Here is a 22243-nt window from a genome sequence, read left to right as displayed (position 1 = left end):
TATTTACGGCACTACTTTATTTTTCAAAGGTGAATTGTTCATGGATAATCCTTCGGTGGAATGAACCTCTGCAATAAAATTGTTCAATATTAATACATACATCTGTAATTGCGTGGAAGTAATATTCAAGAAAGAGCCTCGTTATGGGGGATATTGTACGTGGGCGTTATGTAGAATTGGCGTGCTTCTGTCACAGTATGAAGGAGACACGCTGGTTGTAATTGCTGGTGAGACCAACTATGTGATTCATAAGGAGGAGTGAGCACACAATTCTTTCTTCTGTAGGTGGGTGGGCTAAAGCTTTCTCCATTCACGACTTGCTCTTATAAAAAGGTCTGTTCCTCTTTTTACTAGGACCAGGAGATCTTACTGCCTGTTTTCTTCATAACCACTCGACCTTTGGTAGTGTCTCTTCTGAACCTATTCGATTTTGCGAGATCTGTTTGCATTCAGCTGTCATGGCCATCTTCTTTTCACAACTGTGAGGAGGCGATAAAGACATTAGTACCTCCTGAGGTTCTGCGTATCTCCCTGTCAAACCTACTGGAAGACCTCGCCTGGAAACTTCTGGCACAAGGAATGGAGACATATGCAGCTTGTCGGGAATATAGTAACCGCGTTTGTCAGTGGTAGGCTCATACCCCCACGTCTAATAGAATAGTGTACAATGGAGTACCATAAAGTGGAGTGGCATGCATTGGAGTGGTGTTCAGTGGGGTAGCATAGAGTTGAGAGGCATACAGTGGGATAGCATTCACTGGAGCATTGCACAGTGGAATAGCGTTGAGTGGAGTGGAATACAGTGGAATAGTGTAGTGTGGAATGGCATATCGCGAAGTAGCGTAAAGTGGAGTGGTGTACAGTGGAATAGAGTACAGTGCAGTGGTGTACACTGAGTGACATGCAGTGGTGTGGTACAGAGTAGAACAGCGTAAAGTGAAGTGTCATAGAGTGGAATTGCATACAGTGGAGTAGCATACAATGGTCATTTATCACATTATCACAGTTCAGGCGCATTTTTCGGTCTGTGTTTTTCTGCCTTCTGAATTACAGTCTTAGTTAGAGGTAAATAGTAGGTTTTATAGTTTTTCACTAATTTTTACTACTTTATTAAAGTGGTAATAGGTAAGGAAATGTATTTATAATTTTCTGTACATTTTATACCACTCTAGGGACCCCCTCCCCTTTAATAAAATGGGGTGATGGGGTCCCCAGTTGCAGACACTCTGGCCAACCCCCGTTCATTCACAAGCAAGGCCCAGCACTGTGTAGGATTGGCTGACCCCTACAGCCAATTTACTTTATATTAAAAAAAAAGCTAGAAATTCACTGCAAAAAACAAAGGTTATTAGTAACATTATAGTTGGGTGTGATAAAAAGTTTTTTTTTTTTTAAAACTTAGAAATTAATTGAACAAAACAAAGGCTAAAGTAACTTTATACTTAGGTGAATTTGTTAGTGACAACATTAACGTTTTAATAAAAAAAACACAGAAATTCACCATTTACATTAAACAGAGCCAACTATAATTTGCGCACCTTTCAGGCTCTGCTTATGACCTCACATATTACATCACTCATGACGTGTTCTATGACATCATTGATGACATCTCAAATGATATAATTGATGACATAACTGATGAGTTCATCTGAGCTTTTTTTTTACACACAAGACTATAAACTAGTATGGCATTAGAGGCCTGATTGTAAGTACAAAATTGCTCAGAATAATATTACACATCATTAATGCCATCACAGACATAACTCCCTTAGGTGTAGCAAACATGTGTTATGTGTAACATATTTTATTACCATATGCAAAGCCAACCCACTGCCTCATACGGCCTTAGGCCGCCAGGTCTGGCATCAAACCCATGACAGGTAGCCAACACCACCCTGTGCATGGCCTTTTGACACACACACTGTGGGTTAGCCGCAGTCCCTGGATTGCAGACAAGTCCTGCGTCCAACTCCCCACAGGCAGCCATCCAGAGTCAGGAAACTCCACTCCACGCCTGCTGCCAGGCCCAGTGGCCAAACCCAAGCAGGATGCCAACCCCACACCACGCAAGTCTTTGGTGTGTGCAGGGCAGGGTTGACCTTCGGTGACCAGGGCCCACATCCCCATGGGACCAAAAAATATATATTAAGGGGAGGGGTGTGCAGCCACCTCCCTGACCAATTATTTGCCCCAGGGTCCCCATCTTCCAGGGCCAAATCGAAAGGTGGGGAGTACAGTCCCCTGCCCAAGCCTTATTACACCTCATTACCCAGGGCCAAATATATTTAGAAAAGGAGAGGAGCCGTTTGGCCCACCTCCCTGGGAGAGTGGGACAATGTTCCCAAACCCTCTCCCAGAGCCATCACAGGCCCTGGGGACCCCATACCCTGGGGCCGTTCTTTGCCTAAAAGTCTCTATGCCCCCCTTCTAAGCCTTATCAGGTCCCGGGGATCCCATCCCCCAGGCTGTGTATATTTTTAAAGGGGAGGGGGCCATGTGATCTCCCTTCCCGAGCCTCATGAGGCCCTGGGGAACCCATCCCCCATGGGTCACCAGTAGGTAGTTATAGTTAGTTCCACGTTTCCTAAGAAAAATCATTTTTTGACTTGGCTATAACTTTGGCGTTGTTTGACTAATCATCATGAAATTTTCCCAAAAAAGTGTCAAGGAGGGTTCCCTTGTCATGGAAAGTCTGGGGGTGATCCATGCAGTGGGGACCGAAAATTCAGGGCGCGAAATCAAGTGTATTTGTAATGTTAATTTTCAGAGGATTCTTTAGCCACTCCTACAGCCCGAACTGCTGCCCGGACTAAACCAAATCTGGCAGGGAAGTAGATGTCAGTTCAAGGGAGTACCTTTTGCTTATTTGGTATCAATCCGTTCAGTAGTTATTGAGAAATTTAATGTAAAAATTATAGAGCGATCTCTGGCCGTGGATATTTCACGAAGGTTTTGCGATGGATCGTGAATGCACATGCCAACGGGAATGCTCTGATTGGCTGGACGCAACCTAAACAGAAAGTTGCGGCTGCCATTTTATCTATCGGGAATGGCTGCCGGGGCTGAAAAATTGTGTGAAAGCCCACATAGCGGGTCAGGGTGGAGATACTCTGACCCCAGGATTGAGAAATGGTGGTGTTAGTGAACTCGTTATGTGTCCAAAATTGATTTTTTTTAATCACACGCAATATTGGCGATGACGACATGACCGCCAACCTGGCCCTCGTGTACCGTCACAGGGAAATCATGACTACCAACGCCGTCGCGAATATTGTTAGAATTATAAAAAAAAACAGTGAATAATGAATACGCATTGTTATAGATAAATTGAGATTCTGATAAATGAGTTATTTACTGTGATGGTTAGAATTAATGATATAGTTTTAATTTTTTAATGTAGTGGCTATCGAATTTCTGCTTTTGTTTTCCTTTTTTGAGACGTGTCCGGGGTCATCGCGATTAGCGATGTCATCGCAATCTCCGGAGTCACCGCGAAAATATAAAATGTTTTAAAGTTGTTTTTTATTGAAACTCTCTAGAAAAACATGAGTTTAGAGAACACTGTAGGGAACCCTTATTGTGTAAAATACTGAAGTATGTGTGTATATATGTATTTTAGACTTCATGGAAAAGGCATGATTGTCATTGCAACGTCCTGAATCACTGCAAAAACGGAAAATAGGTCTAAAAGATGTTTTTTTAAAGAAATTTAGTACAAAAATATGAGTTTAAACATGCTTTGAAAGAATTATGTATATATTATTATGTGTAGTGCAATGTTCAGAATGGATTTTTATACATATTATTTTTGGACGCATTGCTGGCAAATGAATGTCTGCTTTTGCTTTAAGCTTTCGCAACATGTCTGGGAATCATGATTTCCGATGTAATTGCGGTCTCTGGAGTCAGAAAACAGAAAAGAGGTTTTAGAGATGGTTGTAATAGAAATACACTATAAAAACATGAGTTTGAAAAGTATAGTGATAAACCCCTATTGTGTAAAATACGGTAATATGTGTGCATATATGCGTTTTCACTTTATGGAAAAAACGAGACCGTCGCGGTTGATAACGTCATTGTGACGTCCCGAATAACCGTGAAAATGGAAAATTGGTCTGAAAACTGTTTTTTAAATGAACTTAGTAGAAAAATATGAGTTTTTCCATGCTTTGAAAGAAGTATGTGTATAGTAATATGTGTAGGGCAATGCTCAGTATAGATTTTTTTACAAAATATTTTTGGATGTGTTGGTGGTCATTGAAAGTCTGCTTTTGTTTTCCATTTTCGCGACATGTCGGTGGAGATCATGACGTCGGGCGAATATAAAAAATGTTAAGACAAAAAAAAACAATGCTTATTAATCCACTGAAGAAAGTTCGAGCTTATAAAAATAGCCCTTATAGAGCCATTTTAGATAGAAAATACAATTTAAAAACCTTAAAAATTCAATAAAAAAAATCATAGGTTACATGGACGTTATAGTTGGGAAATAGAATTTGAAAAACCTTAGATATTCACTAAAAAACAAAGGTTACAGGGAAGTTATAGTGAGGATTTAGCATTTAAAAAACCTTAGAAATTCACTGAAAAAAACAAAGGTTACAGGGGCGTTATATTTAAGAAATAGATTTTAAAAAAAGTGAAAAAACAGAGTTTACAGGGATGTTATAGTTGGGCTGATATTTCATCGTACAGCTCGAATGTTGTTTGAGATGTCATCAGTGATGTAATATGTGAGGTCATAAGCAGTGGAGTTATAGTTAGCTCAGCTAACTATAGCTGCTGAATTTTGCTGGTTTCGTATGAGTGAAATATCAGCCTAACTATAACACCCCTGTAACCTTTGGTATTTTCACTGAATTTCTAAGGATTTTTAAATCTATTTCCTAACTATAACACCCCTGTAACCTTTGTTTTTTTCCAGTGAATATATATACATATATATATATATTTATATATATATGTATATATATATATATATTTTTTTTTTGTGTGCAATGTGGTCTTGTGACAGGATCGCTCTCCAGCGGGTGCCGGCGTTGGGCCAGACCAATGGCCAAAAACAATTTTTTCTACATAGGACGCCGCACACAGCAACTTCAGTTCACAGATTTTATTTCAGTGCCCAGTCTAACACCAACATATTTATATATATATACTCATACATACATACATATAAATATTTATATATATATATATATATTTGACACAGCTTACTATGGGACCGTTATGATGTTGGAATTAGGCGTTATCTTTATCCGTATGGATCACTGACACGGTAGCCCACTTGGGCGGTACACCTTGGATTTATGGATTTATGAACTATGTGTTGGCCCACTTGGGCGAGATGCATGCTTTTTGGAGTATTAATATGTAATAACGCCGAAAATGTAATGATTTATTCTAAGCTGAACATTAGAGATATAATTTTGAGCAACTGTGGTATTTCCCCATTTGAATTTACTGATGATATTGACTAGGTTAAAATGGTGGCACTGCCTTATATCACTGTTTCACTCTCTCACGGTGGTTTAAGTCCTTTGTTTATGTTTATTCACTGAAGTGTATTTGAATGTGCTAACTGCAATGCTTCTTTAGCGTGATCAAGCCGAAAGGTGAAACGCGTTGCGGTGCAGTCTGATATTTGAATAAATTACCTGCAAATCCATGCGAGGTGTCCGTGATAATTCTTCCTAAGTGGGGAAGCGCTGTGGTGCGATATTGTACAGGGCTGCCGGTGCCCTGATCACGGACCGCCCTGCGAGACGGCTTCTTTCATGACCGGAGCCTGTGTTGTTCATTTGAATTTGAAATCGAAGCTGACCGCGTAGTGCCCTTGTCATCGGTATCCGAAGGAGCAGGAAGTGTTCATACTCCTTGATGGGACCGCTGGATGTGAACTAGCAAGACAGCGGGATTGCCGATAAGACGCTGAAATTGTTTGCCGGGGTGCGGAAGCAGGGGTGTGACCCGTGAGTACTTGGAATTGCTGCTGGGGTGACGCCTGCCCTAGGGGAGGCGGAGGAGCGCGGCGTCCCATTGTTATTCCCGGGTTTGGTCACACTGGTTCGCAGCACCGGCTGGGCACTTACGCAAAGGTAGCCACTGGTGCATTCTGGACTACGTAGTCCGGTTGGTGGCATCGCATGGTAACTGTGGGGATTATACCGAATAATGGCTGCAGCTTTGGAAGCTAAGAGGAAAACGGCAGCGGACAAACTGTTCTTTGTACAAGGAGGTACAACCGTTGAAAACATTACGGCAGAAGGTACCAACAAGAATATCTCGGAGGAGATTAAAATACAGGAATTGTTCATGAAATTGGAAAAGCTTCATCGCAAAGAGCTGGCGAAATGGTGGGAAGCTGAATCCCTCCAACGTTACATTGAGGCATCATGAGTACCGCGTGGGCTGAGAATTTTCACTATCCCGACGTACGAGGATCCTGATCCCGAAATGTTGGATGACTGGTCCAAAACTTCTAATGTGTGCTCGATAACAATGATGAAGATACTGGTGAAATATGCCTTAAAAGACAGAAAGAAACTACTGGCAACAATTGATGAAGTAATAAACGAATTGGAGAAAGTAACAACCAAGGAGGCGATTGAAGGCTTTATGGTAACTTTATCCAAACGCTTGAAGATTCTTGAGGCTGAAATTACTGCGAAGAAGCAAAGAAAATTCATGAGAGATTATAAGGACTATGAGTCGGGACGCACACTGACATTCCACAAAAAGTATGACCCCCTGTTTGACAAAAATGGGGGAGGGTTGAAGAAATCATTTGTAAAAGACAGCAGCATCATTGTGTCTGAAAGCGACATATCTGATGGTAATGCCTCTGATGGCTCGATTAAATCAACGCCTACAATACAGAAACAGAAGAAGATGCCACATTTTTTAGATCAGTTTCAAATGATCTATCAAGGAAGGACAGAACAACATTCCCAACAACAAGGTCAGAACTCCCAGAGGGGAGGCGGACGAGGAGGCAGAGGCAGAAACAGAGGAACAAACAAGCCAAAATACGACGAAAGAAAAGAGGCGACAACCCCAGTGGGAATGGTAACAAGGGGCAAGAAAGCCCAAGTATGACTGTGATGAATCTCTCAAAGCGTGAACTATCGGCGGAAGAGATTGGACTACTGGGACAAGGTTTGTCTTTTTGTCCTACCTCTAATTTTAATTTTTCCCAAACTCGTATTGACCTGTTTTATTTTTCCCGCAAATTGAAACTAAAAAAATGGTTTGACACAAAGCATCACTCGAATGTGGCTAAAGAGACTGAGATATACAGTAATTTGAATAGAAATGATGTTGAACTGTTAAATATATTGACATCGCAAGATGATCGAAATAATGAGGATGATATTGATTTGGTGCAGTATAATCTGAGTGGAGATAGAAACCCATGTAGTGGATTTAAACCTAAATCAGTATTTCTACCTTTGGTGGAATGTGATGCGATTGATGTTTTTGAACGAGGAGTACTGAAGGATTTAAAAAAGATGAGGTATTGCAGAATACCGAGGGGTGAGAGGAATCTCACGTCAGGACAATGGGAGGCTTTGGACAATCTAAAATCAGACACATCCATTGTGATACACCCTTCTGACAAGGGAGGGAACGTAGTGGTCCTTGACAAAGATGCCTATTTGAACGAAGGGTTCAGGCAACTATCGGATGTCACATGTTACGCCAAATCTGATAGATCATGTATCATGCAATCTAATAGGACTTATGGTGAAATGTTAGGTGAATGGCAGGAACAGGCACTACTAGAGTGGGAGGAGTTTAATTATCTGAAGTGTTTACACCCTCGCATTCCTGTCCTTTATTTGTTACCAAAAGTACACAAGGACCCCACGAACCCACCAGGTAGACCCATTGTGTCATCTATTGGGTCTTTACTTGAAATGACATCTAGATTTATTGATCACTATCTGAGGCCTTATGTTGTCAGCCTGCCTGCCTATCTTAAGGATACCACTCATTTCCTTACCATTATCGAAGGTATCCACTGGGAACCCAATTACATCATGGTTACCTTGGACGTATGCAGTTTGTATACGTCTATAAGACATGATTTAGGTATGAAAGCTGTGGAACACTTTCTCAGGAGACGTTCTATTGCCTTTTTGTCCCATTCCAATATGATTTTGAGTATGATGAAATTTTGTTTGGAAAATAATTTTTTTCTTTTTGATGATGTTGTCTACCACCAATCACAGGGCACAGCGATGGGCACCTGCTTTGCCCCCCAGCTATGCCAATTTGGTGATGGGCTGGTGGGAGGAGCGGGTGGCCGCCCAGGTGGAACATTACGATCGCTGTGTCCTGTGGTTACGGTACATAGGCGACATTTTTTTGATTTGGGATGGAGACATGGAATCTGCTCAAGACTTTGTGAAACGTCTCAATGAGAATGAACACAATCTACGTTTCACGGAACATATGAGTCAAACTAAAATTGAATTTCTGGATGTCCTAGTGGAGATCGTTGATAATACTATGCAGACTAAACTATGTCGTAAGAGTACGGCTGGCAATAGTATTCTTAATGCCGCCAGCTCCCATCCGAGACAGTTAGTATATAGTATCCCTTATGGAGAGCTACTACGGGCCAGACGTAATTGTAGTTCAGATGAAAGCTACCAACTAGAGAAGCAAACGATGATTGGCCGGTTTCGTGAAAGGGGATACAGCAGTAAGACCATTTCTGAAGCCTGTGTTAAGGTAGATGCGGTGACCAGAACTAAATTACTTTACCCTGATGTTGAGGTCCCAGAGAAGAATACCCTACGATTTATAACCAGGTTTTCAGGGCAGGCATCACAACTACATAAGATATTACAGAAATACTGGCATGTGTTACTAACTGATACCAACCTTGAGAAACACCTGAATGTGAAACCACAGATTACATTTCAAAAATGCAACTCGCTCAGAGACGAATGAAGTCCTAGCTTAATCACTGCTAAGGGAAAAACCAACAAAACAGTGTTCGGTGGATTCACTAGGTGCAGGAAATGCAAAGCTTGTAGTAACAGTTCGGACTGCAGGCACTAAAAGGGAGATGACCATCAAAAAGAAACTGAACTGTAATACTATGTATTGCGTGTATGCCTTGTTATGTCCATGTAATAAGGCATACATTGGCAGTACGATTCATTGTGCCAAAAAACGTGTCCTTGAACATATCAGGGCTATTCGACACAATAACAGACAGTATCAAGTTGCCAGACATTTTTATGAACAACATTTTCAAAATGAGAAACTATTAAGAATGGTGGTCATCGATGATGTCCCTAATAACATACGTGGGGGCAATCGCAAGCTTGAACTGCGGAAACTAGAGTCCAAATATATCATTGACCTAGAAACCATGATCCTGCAAGGACTTAACTCAAGCAAAGAGTTATCTATTCATCTGCATTAAATCGTTTCTTGCTTTGCAAACTGAGATATTTTTGAGGTAGTCATATTACCACAATTATGTAATGTACATGGTTTCTGGGGATATGCCTGTAATGTACTTGTGTATATATATGTTGTGTTTTTATATTTGCTGCCGTTCGAATTTTAAATTTTCAAGTGTATTTTGATATGATTATATCACTTTGTTTTATTTTTAGGTGGTGGCACATTATATGGTGAAGGTGGTTTTCGCTTTTGGACCTTAACTGATATGAGACTATTTGTATCTTCATAGCGTGAAGTACCAAATACAACTTATGCCCACTGGGGCGAGACTTTCTCTTTTCTTTTGACACAGCTTACTATGTTACTACGTTATCTTTATCCGTATGGATCACTGACACGGTAGCCCACTTGGGCGGTACACCTTGGATTTATGGATTTATGAACTATGTGTTGGCCCACTTGGGCGAGATGCATGCTTTTTGGAGTATTAATATGTAATAACGCCGAAAATGTAATGATTTATTCTAAGCTGAACATTAGAGATATAATTTTGAGCAACTGTGGTATTTCCCCATTTGAATTTACTGATGATATTGACTAGGTTAAAATGGCGGCACCACCTTATATCACTGTTTCACTCTCTCACGGTGGTTTAAGTCCTTTGTTTATGTTTATTCACTGAAGCTGCCACACCTGTAATTCTGTGATTTTACCTTCCACATCTTTCAAGTCGTCTATTCGAGACTACTCTTGTTCATCTAGGAATACATTGATAAAGAAGGGCTTTCTGATTAATGCCAGGTCCCTTATTAAAAATAATATCTCTTTCCATGATTTTGTGGAAGACAGGCAGCCGGAATGGGTGCTTGTCACAGAAACATGGGCTTCAGAGTCTTCTGGCCATGACCTTCTGATGGCCATCCCGGAGGGATATAAACTGCTGCGACAAGACAGAGTTAAACGCAGAGGGGGTGGACTTGCTATTGTTTGCAAGGCCGCCCTGCCCTGCACGATTAAATCTCTGTCTGAAGCCTCGGATTCTTTTGAGGCTCTGCACTTCTCTATCTTATGTGCTCCCTCGGTCTCCTTTTCAGGAATCCTTATGTATAGACCCCCTGGCTCCAGAGTTACGTTCACTGAAGATCTTCTCAGAATCCTGGAACCCTATTTTGGCAATTCCCATCTGTCCATTCTTGGGGACTTTAATTTTCATTTGGACAACATAAGAGACCCGGATACCATCAGGTTGGTGGACACTCTAGCAGCTTGTGAATGCATCCAGCTGGTCAATAAACCTACCCATCTGGCGGGCCACATTTTAGACGGAGTCTTTACTAATGACGACAGACTGTCTGTCGACATTCCGGTGCCTCTGGTTTGGTCGGACCACTCGGCAATTCCTCTCTTGATGGCCCTCCCTCTGGAAGTAACTTCCGACTCATTCCTGACTAGCAGAGGCCCGAAAAGAAGCTATAAGAACATCGATAATGATACACTTGAGCCATACATAAAGAAGTTTATCTATTCTTCTTCAGGAGATGCTGAGGAAGCAGCGGTACGGCTCTCTGACTCTATCACCAGGGCGGTAGATGAGCTAGCTCCCCCGTCCCTTAGATATTCGGCTCGCCGTAAGCCCACTGCTCCGTGGTACACGGACTCACTAAGACTTCTTCGACAAGGCTGTAGAAGACAGGAACGAAAATGGAGGAAAGCGTGGGATCCTACTGAAAGGGTAGTACATAAGGGTCTGCTTGCCGACTATAAATCTAGTGTTATCAGGGAAAAGCAGAAGTACTTCTCGAATCTCACTACCTCCCTTACTTCCCTTAGGGAGCTCTTTAAAATTGTCGACTCCCTCTGCTCCCTACAGGTTCCTGATCCAGTGGTGGGCTCGCAGGAGCTATGTAACAATATATCAGAGTTCTTCCACAAGAAAATTGAGGATATATATCTCGCATTTGAAACCCAGAGAAAGTCGCTAGCCGACTCCTCTCTCCAAACCTTGACTATTTCAGAAGCTTGGACTAGAGACCATCCTGAAAGCCTAATGGACTTTCCGCTTCTTACGCAAGAAGGACTTGAGCTCTTGCTCGATAGAATTAAATCCTCATCCCCTCTTGATCCCTGTCCCCTGAGGATACTGAAGGAATGCAGAGCAATCTTGCTTCCGCCTCTCCTGGAAGTCATGAATGGTGCCATAACCCAGGGTACCTTCCCTTCAATATGGAAGAGGGCAATAGTGAAGCCCCTACTTAAGAAGCCCACGCTGGACCCGGAACAGTTGAAAAATTTCAGACCTATTTCACTGTTACCCGCTCCTGCGAAGATTCTTGAGTCACACCTCAACTGCCATCTTACTACCTTCCTGGACTCATCTGGGTATCTTGACAGCTCCCAGCATGGGTTCCGAAAGGCACACAGTACTGAGACAGCTCTGACTATGGTGGCAAATAACATACGTATGAGGGTGGATGCCGGCCAAACTACTGTGTTGGTGCTACTGGACCTCACAGCGGCGTTTGACACCCTGTCTCCCTCTACTCTTACATCTCGGCTGAGGGAGGCAGGGATCTCCGGCATGGCTCTGAACCTTCTATGCTCCTTTTTACAACATAGGGAGCAAAGAGTCAAGCTTGGTGAATTCCTTTCCCCTGCTATGTCCTTGCAATGTGGGGTGCCTCAAGGGTCGGCTCTTAGCCCGACCCTATTTAACATTTATGTCGCCCCTCTTGCAAGGCTAGTAAAATCTCAGGGGATGGAATTGGTGTCATACGCCGATGACACTCAAATTATGGTGTCACTGACCCACTCAGTTTCAACATCTGCCACCAACTTCAGGATCTGTATGCAGACAGTCTCCGACTGGATGCTTCAGAATTCCCTGAAGTTGAATGGCGACAAAACTGAGATCCTGGTCTTTGGTAAGGACCAGGATATTTGGTCAGATAAGTGGTGGCCGGACTCACTGGGAACCTGTCCATCTCCTTCCCAGTCGGCAAGAAATCTGGGAGTAATCTTTGACACCTCCTTGTCCATGACCTTGCAGGTCAACCGTACAGTTGCTACCTGCTGGGGGGTGTTAAAGATTCTTAGAAGGATTGTTCACTATCTTTCCCCCTCAGCACGTAAGCAGGTGGCAGTGGCATTGGTGAGTTCAAGGTTGGACTACTGCAATGCGCTTTATGCAGACTCCAACAGGGGGCTCATCCAGCGATTACAGGTGGTTCAAAATGCGGCTGCTCGTTTTGTTCTAGCACTTCCCAAAACCTCATCTGCAACGATGGCCAGAAAGAGCCTTCACTGGCTCCCTATTCATCTTAGGATCTCGTTTAAGATCCTTTGCCTTGCCTACCGAGCTTTGGCTGAGGGTCTCTCTGATCCCCTGGGTGCCTTGCTGACCCGCTACCAACCTTGTAGATCTCTGAGATCTTCAGAGATGAATCTGTTGGTGGTCCCACGTGCCAAAAGGGTACGTTGGGGAAACAGAGCATTTTCCATTGTTGCTCCCAAATTATGGAACCTGCTGCCTCATGAGATTAAGATTCAACCTTCTCTGCCCTCTTTTAAAAAAGCGCTCAAGACCTGGTGTTTTGTCAGGGCTTACCCGTAATTAGGAGTATACTCTGGTAGCTGGTATTGTTTGGTTAGGCGCCTTGACGCCCCCCGGGCTTAGTTGCGTGTTAAAAATTGCTTTTCATTTCATTTCAAGTGTATTTGAATGTGCTAACTGCAATGCTTCTTTAGCGTGATCAAGCCGAAAGGTGAAACGCGTTGCGGTGCAGTCTGATATTTGAATAAATTACCTGCAAATCCATGCGAGGTGTCCGTGATAATTCTTCCTAAGTGGGGAAGCGCTGTGGTGCGATATATATATATATATACACTAGTATTTTTTGGTAAAAAACTTACAGCGGCTTTATTCTTGCCAGACCCAACGCGTTTCACCTCTTCCAAAGGCTTGATCACGGGATGAGGTCACCTGACAGGCTTGTATCTTTTATGTTGTGCATTGTGGTTAGTGAGGTTCTGTAGTATATTTAAAGAGATATACTTTAAGTGCTGTGTGTCAAGTGATGGTAAAAACAAATTTGACGCATGCAATTCTTATATATATATATATATATATATATATATATATATATATATATATATGTATGTATATATATATATATCAGCGCAAACTCCAAAAAACAGCCACTACTGGTTCCTGTAAACATCAGAACCCTCCGGGCAATAAGGAGACGGACCACAAACTGGATACACAGCTGTTTAATGTGCAGGGGGTTGAAAATAGCGAGGGCAAGACGCGTTTCGGGCTGCCAAAGCCCTTGTTCACATGCATAGATTCAACGTCTTTTTTTCTTTTTTATAATGCAGTGCTAGCCCGCCATTTCTCTTTCAGGTCACATGGTCATAGACATAAACAAGATAGTTTGTATATATTTGGTTTGCGATGTACTGGCATAATCACAATATAAAAACAATAAATTATTTTTAACATTGATTAATTACATCCTTATATTTTTATATATATATATACATATGCACATTACATCAATTAATTCTAATTTTTTCTGGATAAATCCATAAAAACCTGACTGTCATGTAAGATCACGCATGAATATCAAGTCATGATAATCATCATATATAGAGCCCATTTGATAATGAGTTGGGATAAATCCCTGTGCAGATTATAGCTAATGCCTAAACAAACAATAGTAATTACCACATATATATGTATGTATATATATGTATATATATATATATATATATATATATACATATAGGTAGGAATTATCCTTTAAAAAACATTAGAAATTCATTGAAAAAAACATACGTTTCAGGGGTGTTATAGTTAGCTGGACATGGTAAAACCCCTCATCTCTTCATTGGCCCCGATATCTCTGATCAGTGGCTCTAGGGCCAGCAGGAACAGTGAGGGCGACAGAGGACAGCCCTGTCTTGTCCCCGCTTCAGGTTGAAGGATTCTGAGATCGCTCCATTGATTAGTATCCTCGCGCAAGGGTTTTTGTATAGGGCCATTACTTTGTTGAAAGTCCGCATGCATTGCTCCAGGAAGAGCCAGGATACCCTAACAAACGCTTTCTTGGCGTCTAATGTTATCGCCACCGCAGGCTCATCAGTCGCCGCTGCTCGCTCTAGTATGTGACACAGGAGTCTTGTGTTGTCATGCGACATGCGCGTCTTTAGGAATCCTACCTGTGCATTGCTTATTAACTTTGGCAGTACCCTGTTCAGTCTTTATGCCAGTATTTTCACATAGATTTTACAATCGTCATTGATTAGTGAGATAGGCCTATAGTTCTGGGGTAGCTATGTGTTTTTGCCTTCCTTTTGGATTACTACTATGTTTGCTTCCGACATGGACTGAGTCTTCGCTCCTGCCTTGTCTTGGTGGTTGAAAGTTTTCTTCATGGTAGGGGTCAATAGGCCTGAAATGTTTTATAAAATGTGTCCGTGTAACCAACCAGGCCCGGGGCCTTGCTGTCTTTAAGAGGCTTCACTGCCCCCTCAATTTCTGCTTCGCTTATCTCTTGCCCTAGGGTGCGTGCTTCCTCGTCTGTTATCTTTGGTAGGTTTAATCTTTCTAGGTACCCTTTGCTTCCTTCCTCATCCAATGACTGGTCTTTATTGTATAGGTCCTGATAAAATTCGCTGAATGTTTTTTGGATCTCTTTATACCTCGTGTGTGTTGTTTTTCGGGTCAGTGATCGATGATATGGTGTGTTGCTTTTGCTTGTGCTTTAGGTGAGAGGTTAGAATCCTACCTGCTTTGTTTGCTTCACAGAGGTTGCATTCCTTATACTTGTTTACCCACAGTCCTGCCCTTTTGCTCAGGATTTTATTGTATTCGTATTTCCTCCTTTTGAGCATTGCTAAGGTGGAGCTGTTCTTTGGGTCTGTGATGTGGGCTGTTTCTAGTCCTTTTATCTCTTCTTCCAGTTGGTCTAGTTGTGCTTTTGCCCTCTTATTAATTTTTCCCTTGATCTCTATTATTGTGCATCAATAACGTTATAGGGTTGGCGCACAGGCTTGGGGTGCAAATGGTTGAGTTTTTGTGGCGTGCTCCCGAGGTATCACTCGCTACCTCTTAGAGTGTTGGGTTCAAGTAATATATACAGGACATATTGAGGAACACTCGAGACACAGGAACAAAGAATCACAAAGGCACTATACCGTGCTACAACTGCAGTTGTTGTAACAACATAATTAAGGGTAATACCATGCAACATCCAATGAAAGGAACAACTATTAAACTAAAAACCTCAGCCACTTGTGATTCACAAAATGTGATATATTATTTGAAATGTCCATGTGGACTGATATGTGTGGGCAAAACCATTCGAAAAATCAAGACTCGCATACAAGAACACAAGAGCAACATCAGACATCAGACCCAAAAGACTCCATCCTCTAACGTGCTGCTCATGGCTATTACCTTCTTAACTTAAGTGTGCGCCACAATTGTACTAACGACCATGAACCGCAGACCTTTCGTCAATACGCGGCTCACCCCTTAAGAACTTCCTACCGTGACCCTGCAGCTGAGTCCGGATGGTGACTCGAAAAAAAAAAGTAAAAAAGTCTCTTGGTCTGAAAAGGTGTAACTTCGCATAAAAAAAACAAAACATTTGCTTTATTAGTCCTTTTTATCTTTTCTTGGTCTCAGATTGTAACGTTCTTTGCCAGACACGGTCTGGTCTTGAAAAAGGGTTTGTGGATGCGTCGTGTTAAGTCTCAGTTCAGGTGGCACAGCAGCTTGTAAGATGTCGTCATCTGCCCGTTCTGACTGAGTCCATTCCAAATGTGCATCGCTAAAAGGTACGAATCTAGGAGTTCTCTCACATTCAGAATCGGCAACACCTCCCCTCACCCACTTATCATACGGTAAGGGTAACGGAACCCTTTTGCAATGGGTGGCATGCACCCAGTTTTTTTACCAGCTACTCTAACAGCAGTCCGAGTCACAAGTAGAACTAATTGCGGACCAGTCCACCTCGGCTCCAAATTCTTCGATCGCTGAAAATTCCTTAGCAGAACATAGCGGCCGGGTTGGATCTTGTGACCTGGATCCGCAGACGCTGCCGGCAAACTGTCATAGACCTGTTGGTGGAGAACACGTAATTTAGCAGTCAAGTCATGTAAGTAATCCACCAACATAGGGTACTCAAGGTCACTGTACTTCTTGGGCCGGGGGACACCCCAAACATTGGCTGGATGACCAAACACAATTTCATATGGGCTAAGTCCCACACGAGAATGCACTGTCGTCCTCGTTGACAAAAGAGCTAATGGCAAGGCATCTGGCCATGTAAGACCAGAGCTCGCTTGTATCTTAGCTAGCTTCAGCTTTAACGTGCCATTGTAGCACTCGACAAGACCAGCTGACTTGGGGTGATTCGCAGCGTGAAATTTCTGATTTATTCCCAATCCCGCACACACTTTCTTCATGACCCGGCCCACAAATTCACTTCCATTGTCCGACCATACAATTCTCGGCAAACCAAATCTGGGAAAATACTCTTTGAGCAAAACCTTGGCTGTAGACAAGGCAGTATTATCCTTTAGGGGGTAGGCCTCTATCCATCTGGAAAAGGCGCAAACAACCACAAGGACATACTTTAAGTTATTACATCTCCCCATGTGAATGTAATCTAACTGTATCACTTCAAACGGATACATCGGAGGAGCAAAATGACCAGCTGGAGTTGGAGTTCCCTTTCCCGGATTGTACATCAGACAAATCATACACTGCTTCACCACATTCTCAGCACATTTAGGAATTCCAGCATTCTGCCATACTGTAGCCAACAACTTGCATATTCCTTTTGAACTTATGTGAGCCATTCCATGAGCCATTGTAACCACTGGGAGCACATACGCATCAGGCAACAACCATCGCTGGTGCTCCTACAACTCAACCCAACAACCTGTCGAATCCAACATACCCGTACTTTCTATCCACGTACTCACTTCCTTCTCAGTAGCTTCAGCCTGAATCAACTTCACACTTTCTATTGTGTATTCACACATTCCACTTTCCGCAACCCATCTTGCTGGACCTGCAACATACATTTGACTTGTCATGTCTCTCGCCGTTTCTTTCGCAACTTCATCTGCAAACGCATTTCCTTGACCCACATCATCCGCAACCTTTTTATGCGCACTGTATTTCACAATTGCAATCTGCTTCGGCAACGTAAGTGATTCAAGAAGTTCATTCACCAACTGCCCATGCTGTATTTTCGTACCATGCGAAGTCAAAAATCCTCTCTCTCTCCACAAGCATCCAAAACTATGGGCAACACCAAACGCATACTGGCTATCAGTGTAAACATTCACTCGCTTTCCTTCTGACAACACACACGCTCTCGTCAATGCTATTAGCTCTGCTGCTTGAGCTGAATTCTGTGCAATACGTGCTGTTTCAACAACTGTATGTAAAGTTGTGACAGCATATGCTGCAGTCGTTTCTCCATTCGGAAGCTTAAAACATGAACCATCTACCCATAGGGTACCATCAACATCCGAAAGAGGAGTATCTTTTAAATCAACTCTAGCTTTTGTTTCTTCCTCTGTCCGAAGGAAACAATCATGCTGTTCCTGAACATCTGTCTCTACAGAAATCGGTAACAACGTAGCTGGATTCAACACATTGCATCTTTTGATGTGTATATGGCTAGCCAAAAGCGTCAACTCGTAACCTGACAAACGTGCACTAGTAAGGTGCTGTGTCTTGGTCCTATTCAATAAGGTATCCACTGCATGTGGGACCATCACAATCAATGTATTATCCAATACCAAACCAGCAGACTGTCTGATAGAAACAGCCGCTGCCGCTGTATCTCTCAGACAACTCGGCAACGCTTTAGCTACCGGATCTAACGCCGCTGAAAAATAGGCACATGGACGCTGCTTGTCTCCGAATTGTTGTGTCAGAACTGACAACGCACAACCTTCTCTCTCGTGGACATACAATGTAAAAGGTTTACTGTAGTCCGGAGTACCCAACACCGGGGCAGAACACAATGCATCACGTAATTCAGAAAAACTTTTCTGACATTCGTCAGACCAAGGAAGAGGATGCGGAGTATCTTTCAGAGTCAATGCCAACAGAGGTTTCGCTAGCAAAGAAAAATTGGGGATCCATTGCCTACAATACGAAGTAATACCTAAAAATGCACGCACTTCTCTCTGCGTGGATGGCACACTCATTTGCGCAATCGCTTGAATTAGTTCTGGGGTCAATCGCCGTCCTTCCTTCGACAAGAGATGACCTAAGTAGGTCACTTCTTGGCGGCAATACTGTAACTTTGAAGGCGACACTTTATGGTGTAGGTCAGACAAATATCGTAACAAAGAAAAAGTAGCTTCTTTACAAATCTCTTCATCATCAGCAGCAATCAGCAGATCATCAACATACTGGATAAGAGTAGCACAAGAAGGCAACACAAAATTATCAAGCTGAGTTTTCAACGCCTGACTATAGATTGAGGGACTTTCACAATAACCTTGAGGAGCTCTCTTAAACCGGAAGCTTCGGCCTCCTATAGAGAAGCCAAAAATATCTCTACTCTCCTCGGCAATCGGAATACTGAAGAAAGCATTCTTCAAGTCGATAACTGAAAACCAGGCAGCTGACGCAGGAATCAGAGTCAACAAAGCAGTAATATCTGGGACAACAGAAAAATGTGGTACGACAATCTTATTGACCTCTCGAAGGTCAATCACAAACCGGTACACTGGTGGCTGAGAAGCATCAGTATGCTTAAGGACAGGCAAAACAGGACTGTTACACACGTTACCTCTCGTTTCTTCAACTACACCCTTCTCAACCAAATCATAGATGATCGCCAAAAGAGCTCTCTCGCCATCACTCGAGATTTTATATTGCGGAATACGAGGTAGCCTAGCATTCGACTTGAGAGTAACAACGTAGGGTGAAATCTGCAAGAGACCAACATCATTGGGACCTGTAGCCCAAAGTGTATCAGGAAGAGAACGCAATTCCAGTGGAAGACAATCTTTAGACAAATACATTGGAGAAATCACTTTCTTACCCATCGTAAGATGTACTCCCGCAGGAGAGCAATGTAATGTCGCATGCAATCTTTTCAGCAAGTCCAAACCCAACAGATTCTCACCACAACCAGTCGTTAAAATAAGAGGAGCTTCCAATTCACAAAAACCAATAGAAAGAGGCAAAGGACTAGAAACCGGATTACGAACCGGGGCGCCAGAAAATCCTACTGAAACATTGGTCAAGCCAGACAAAGGTGCGCCAGGAAGTTTAGAGTGCATAATAGAACTCTTTGTCGCACCAGTATCCAAAAGAAAAGGTTCTGCCACACCTAATGTAATCACTTCAACATAAGGTCCACTCTGGTCTACTGGAACTGACACTACTCCCTCTCTTTGCCCATGGCTGTCCTAGCAATCATTGTAACCAACACTCTCACTCTCATCAGCATAATACTGAGCAGACTGAACAGTCGGAACATTCTGTCTATCAAAACAATTCACACAATTCTGAGGGGAAAAGGAACGCTCATTCCGAGGAAAAACACCACGTCCCCTACCCCTAGGAGCTTGCTGGAAACCACCACGACCTCTCTGATCAGATACACCATTCGCACGCTGTAACAGAACCGGACAACTATGCTTAAAGTGAACTTCTTCCCTGCAACAAGCACACTGATTAGGGCCTGGTAAAAATCGCGGAGCAAAATACTCGGGCTTCTGTAGCAATCTCTGAAACTGTGGGGGTTGCTGATACTAAGGCTGATTCGTACGAGGTGGATAAGCTTGCTGCAAAAGAACTTTTGTCTTTAATTCTTTAGTCTTCTTCTCTACTTTATCCTTCTCATCTTTATCCCTATTCTCGTAGTATTGTGCAGTAGCCAATATCTGGGCCGACGAAGAAACAGCCCATGAACTGTCAGAATCCTTTAACTTATTGGAAAGTTTGGGAAGAAAATTAAAGACAAATTTGTCCACGAACAACCTTTGACCACCTTCGGTGCTCATATCCTGACCACTATGATCGATAAATGTTTCTTCAAACCTAGTGAAGAAGTCAGACACACTTTCATCTTTCTTTTGTTTGCATGCTGCTAACTTATCCCAATTCACTCGTAAAGCAGGCATCATAGTTTTCATTAAATTAATAATTCTACCGGGTAATTCCGCAACTAAAGGTTCAGGTTTGGCACCTCCTACCTGTCGACCATCTGCAGCAACAATATTAGCCCACGTATCTCCTAATTCTTGCGCATGATTCTAATGACGAATCTTCGCCCACAAAGGTTGAGGGACTACATTGCCTATCAACATATCTATGTCAGCTAAATTCATAATACATGCTTCAACTGTTTGGGACAACTCTTTTTAATAACCAGCAGGATTTTTACGAGGGTCAGGTAAGGTCTGCTTAAGAGCCAAGACCTCTGCTCTTTTCCAAGGAACATGTACTCATACGTGCTGAAAATGAGCTGGCTCAGCTTGAATACCCTGATTAACATTAGCAACAACTGCCTCTCTCCATACAGGGGGAACTTCTCTCATGGGATACTGCTTCACTTTCCTCCTAACGAAGGAATCAGGTTCGTACAATGTCTGAGGCGGTAGCCTAGACCTGAAGACAAGTATCGTCTCTACGGCATCTGTAACATCGGACTCCACTATCGTCCCTTGAGCAAAATCTGACTGAACATCAAGCACTTCTTGCAGAATCGGACCCAACTCATTATTCTCCCATTCCTGACGGAGAAAAGTACACATCATATCAAACACATACCTTTGCTTCGGCGGTTCCCACTGAAAGAAAACATCCATAATCTATTGCAAATTATATCTCGAAGCACTCACAACCCATCGTCGAGCCAAAAGATCCAACACTGCCCGCTCTTCAGGACTAGGAAACTGACTACGACTCTGTCTACGCTCCAAAACAGGGGTCATATTCAATGACCCAAAGAGTGGAGACAAGAAATTAGCAACAGTCTCAGTCATTCGTTTTCGAGCAGAAGGAGGAGAAGTAGCCATAAGAACAGGAGAAAGAGTATTTTGAGGCAAAAGAGGCGTAGGGACAACAGGAGCAGGAGTCGGAGATACAGGAGTAGAAGGCAAAGGAGTTTGAGGCAAAGCAGATAACAAAGTCGGCGACCCTGGAGGGGGTTGCACCGTGGGAGGAAGAACCATCTGTGCAGCAACAGGTGGCTGAACAACAGCAGGAGGTTGAACAACAAGAGGTGCGACAACCGGGGGTAATGGAGGCGCAGTAGCACCCTGCACATAAGGAGGTGGTAATCTCAACAGATGAGAGATCAAGGGATCTTTTTCAGGGTCTTCGTTCACTTTCGAAAGGCAAAGCGGCAAGGCCGGATAACATTTATCGATAGCCATGCAACGCTGTCTATCTAAAACTTCACTCGCACGTTCTTCTCCATCTTCCCTAAACTGCCTAGCAGCTTGTAGTACTGACATATTCTTATCTTTCCGATCTCTTTTTGCTTGCTTAATTTCTCGCTGTTTGGCTTCCTTACACCAAAGGCGGAAAGAGTCAAACATCGCCGGCCGGGCTTTCTTCTTAAATAGCGCAACTTCCAGATTATCTAAAATATTTAATTCGAAACTACCATGTTGGGGCCATCGTAAAACACCATCTTTTTTAGTATAGCGAACCCACATTTCATTATAAATAATGGGACCCACTCCGTGTTTTGAATAGAGCTCATAAGTTGGAGTTCCAACCGGACGTATCGGACATGAATCCTCCAATCGGGAATCCCTGTTG

This window comes from Lissotriton helveticus, chromosome 9 (assembly GCF_964261635.1).
Source record: "Lissotriton helveticus chromosome 9, aLisHel1.1, whole genome shotgun sequence".
Taxonomy (NCBI): Eukaryota; Metazoa; Chordata; class Amphibia; order Caudata; family Salamandridae; genus Lissotriton; species Lissotriton helveticus.
Note: the sequence above shows the minus strand (reverse complement) of the source record.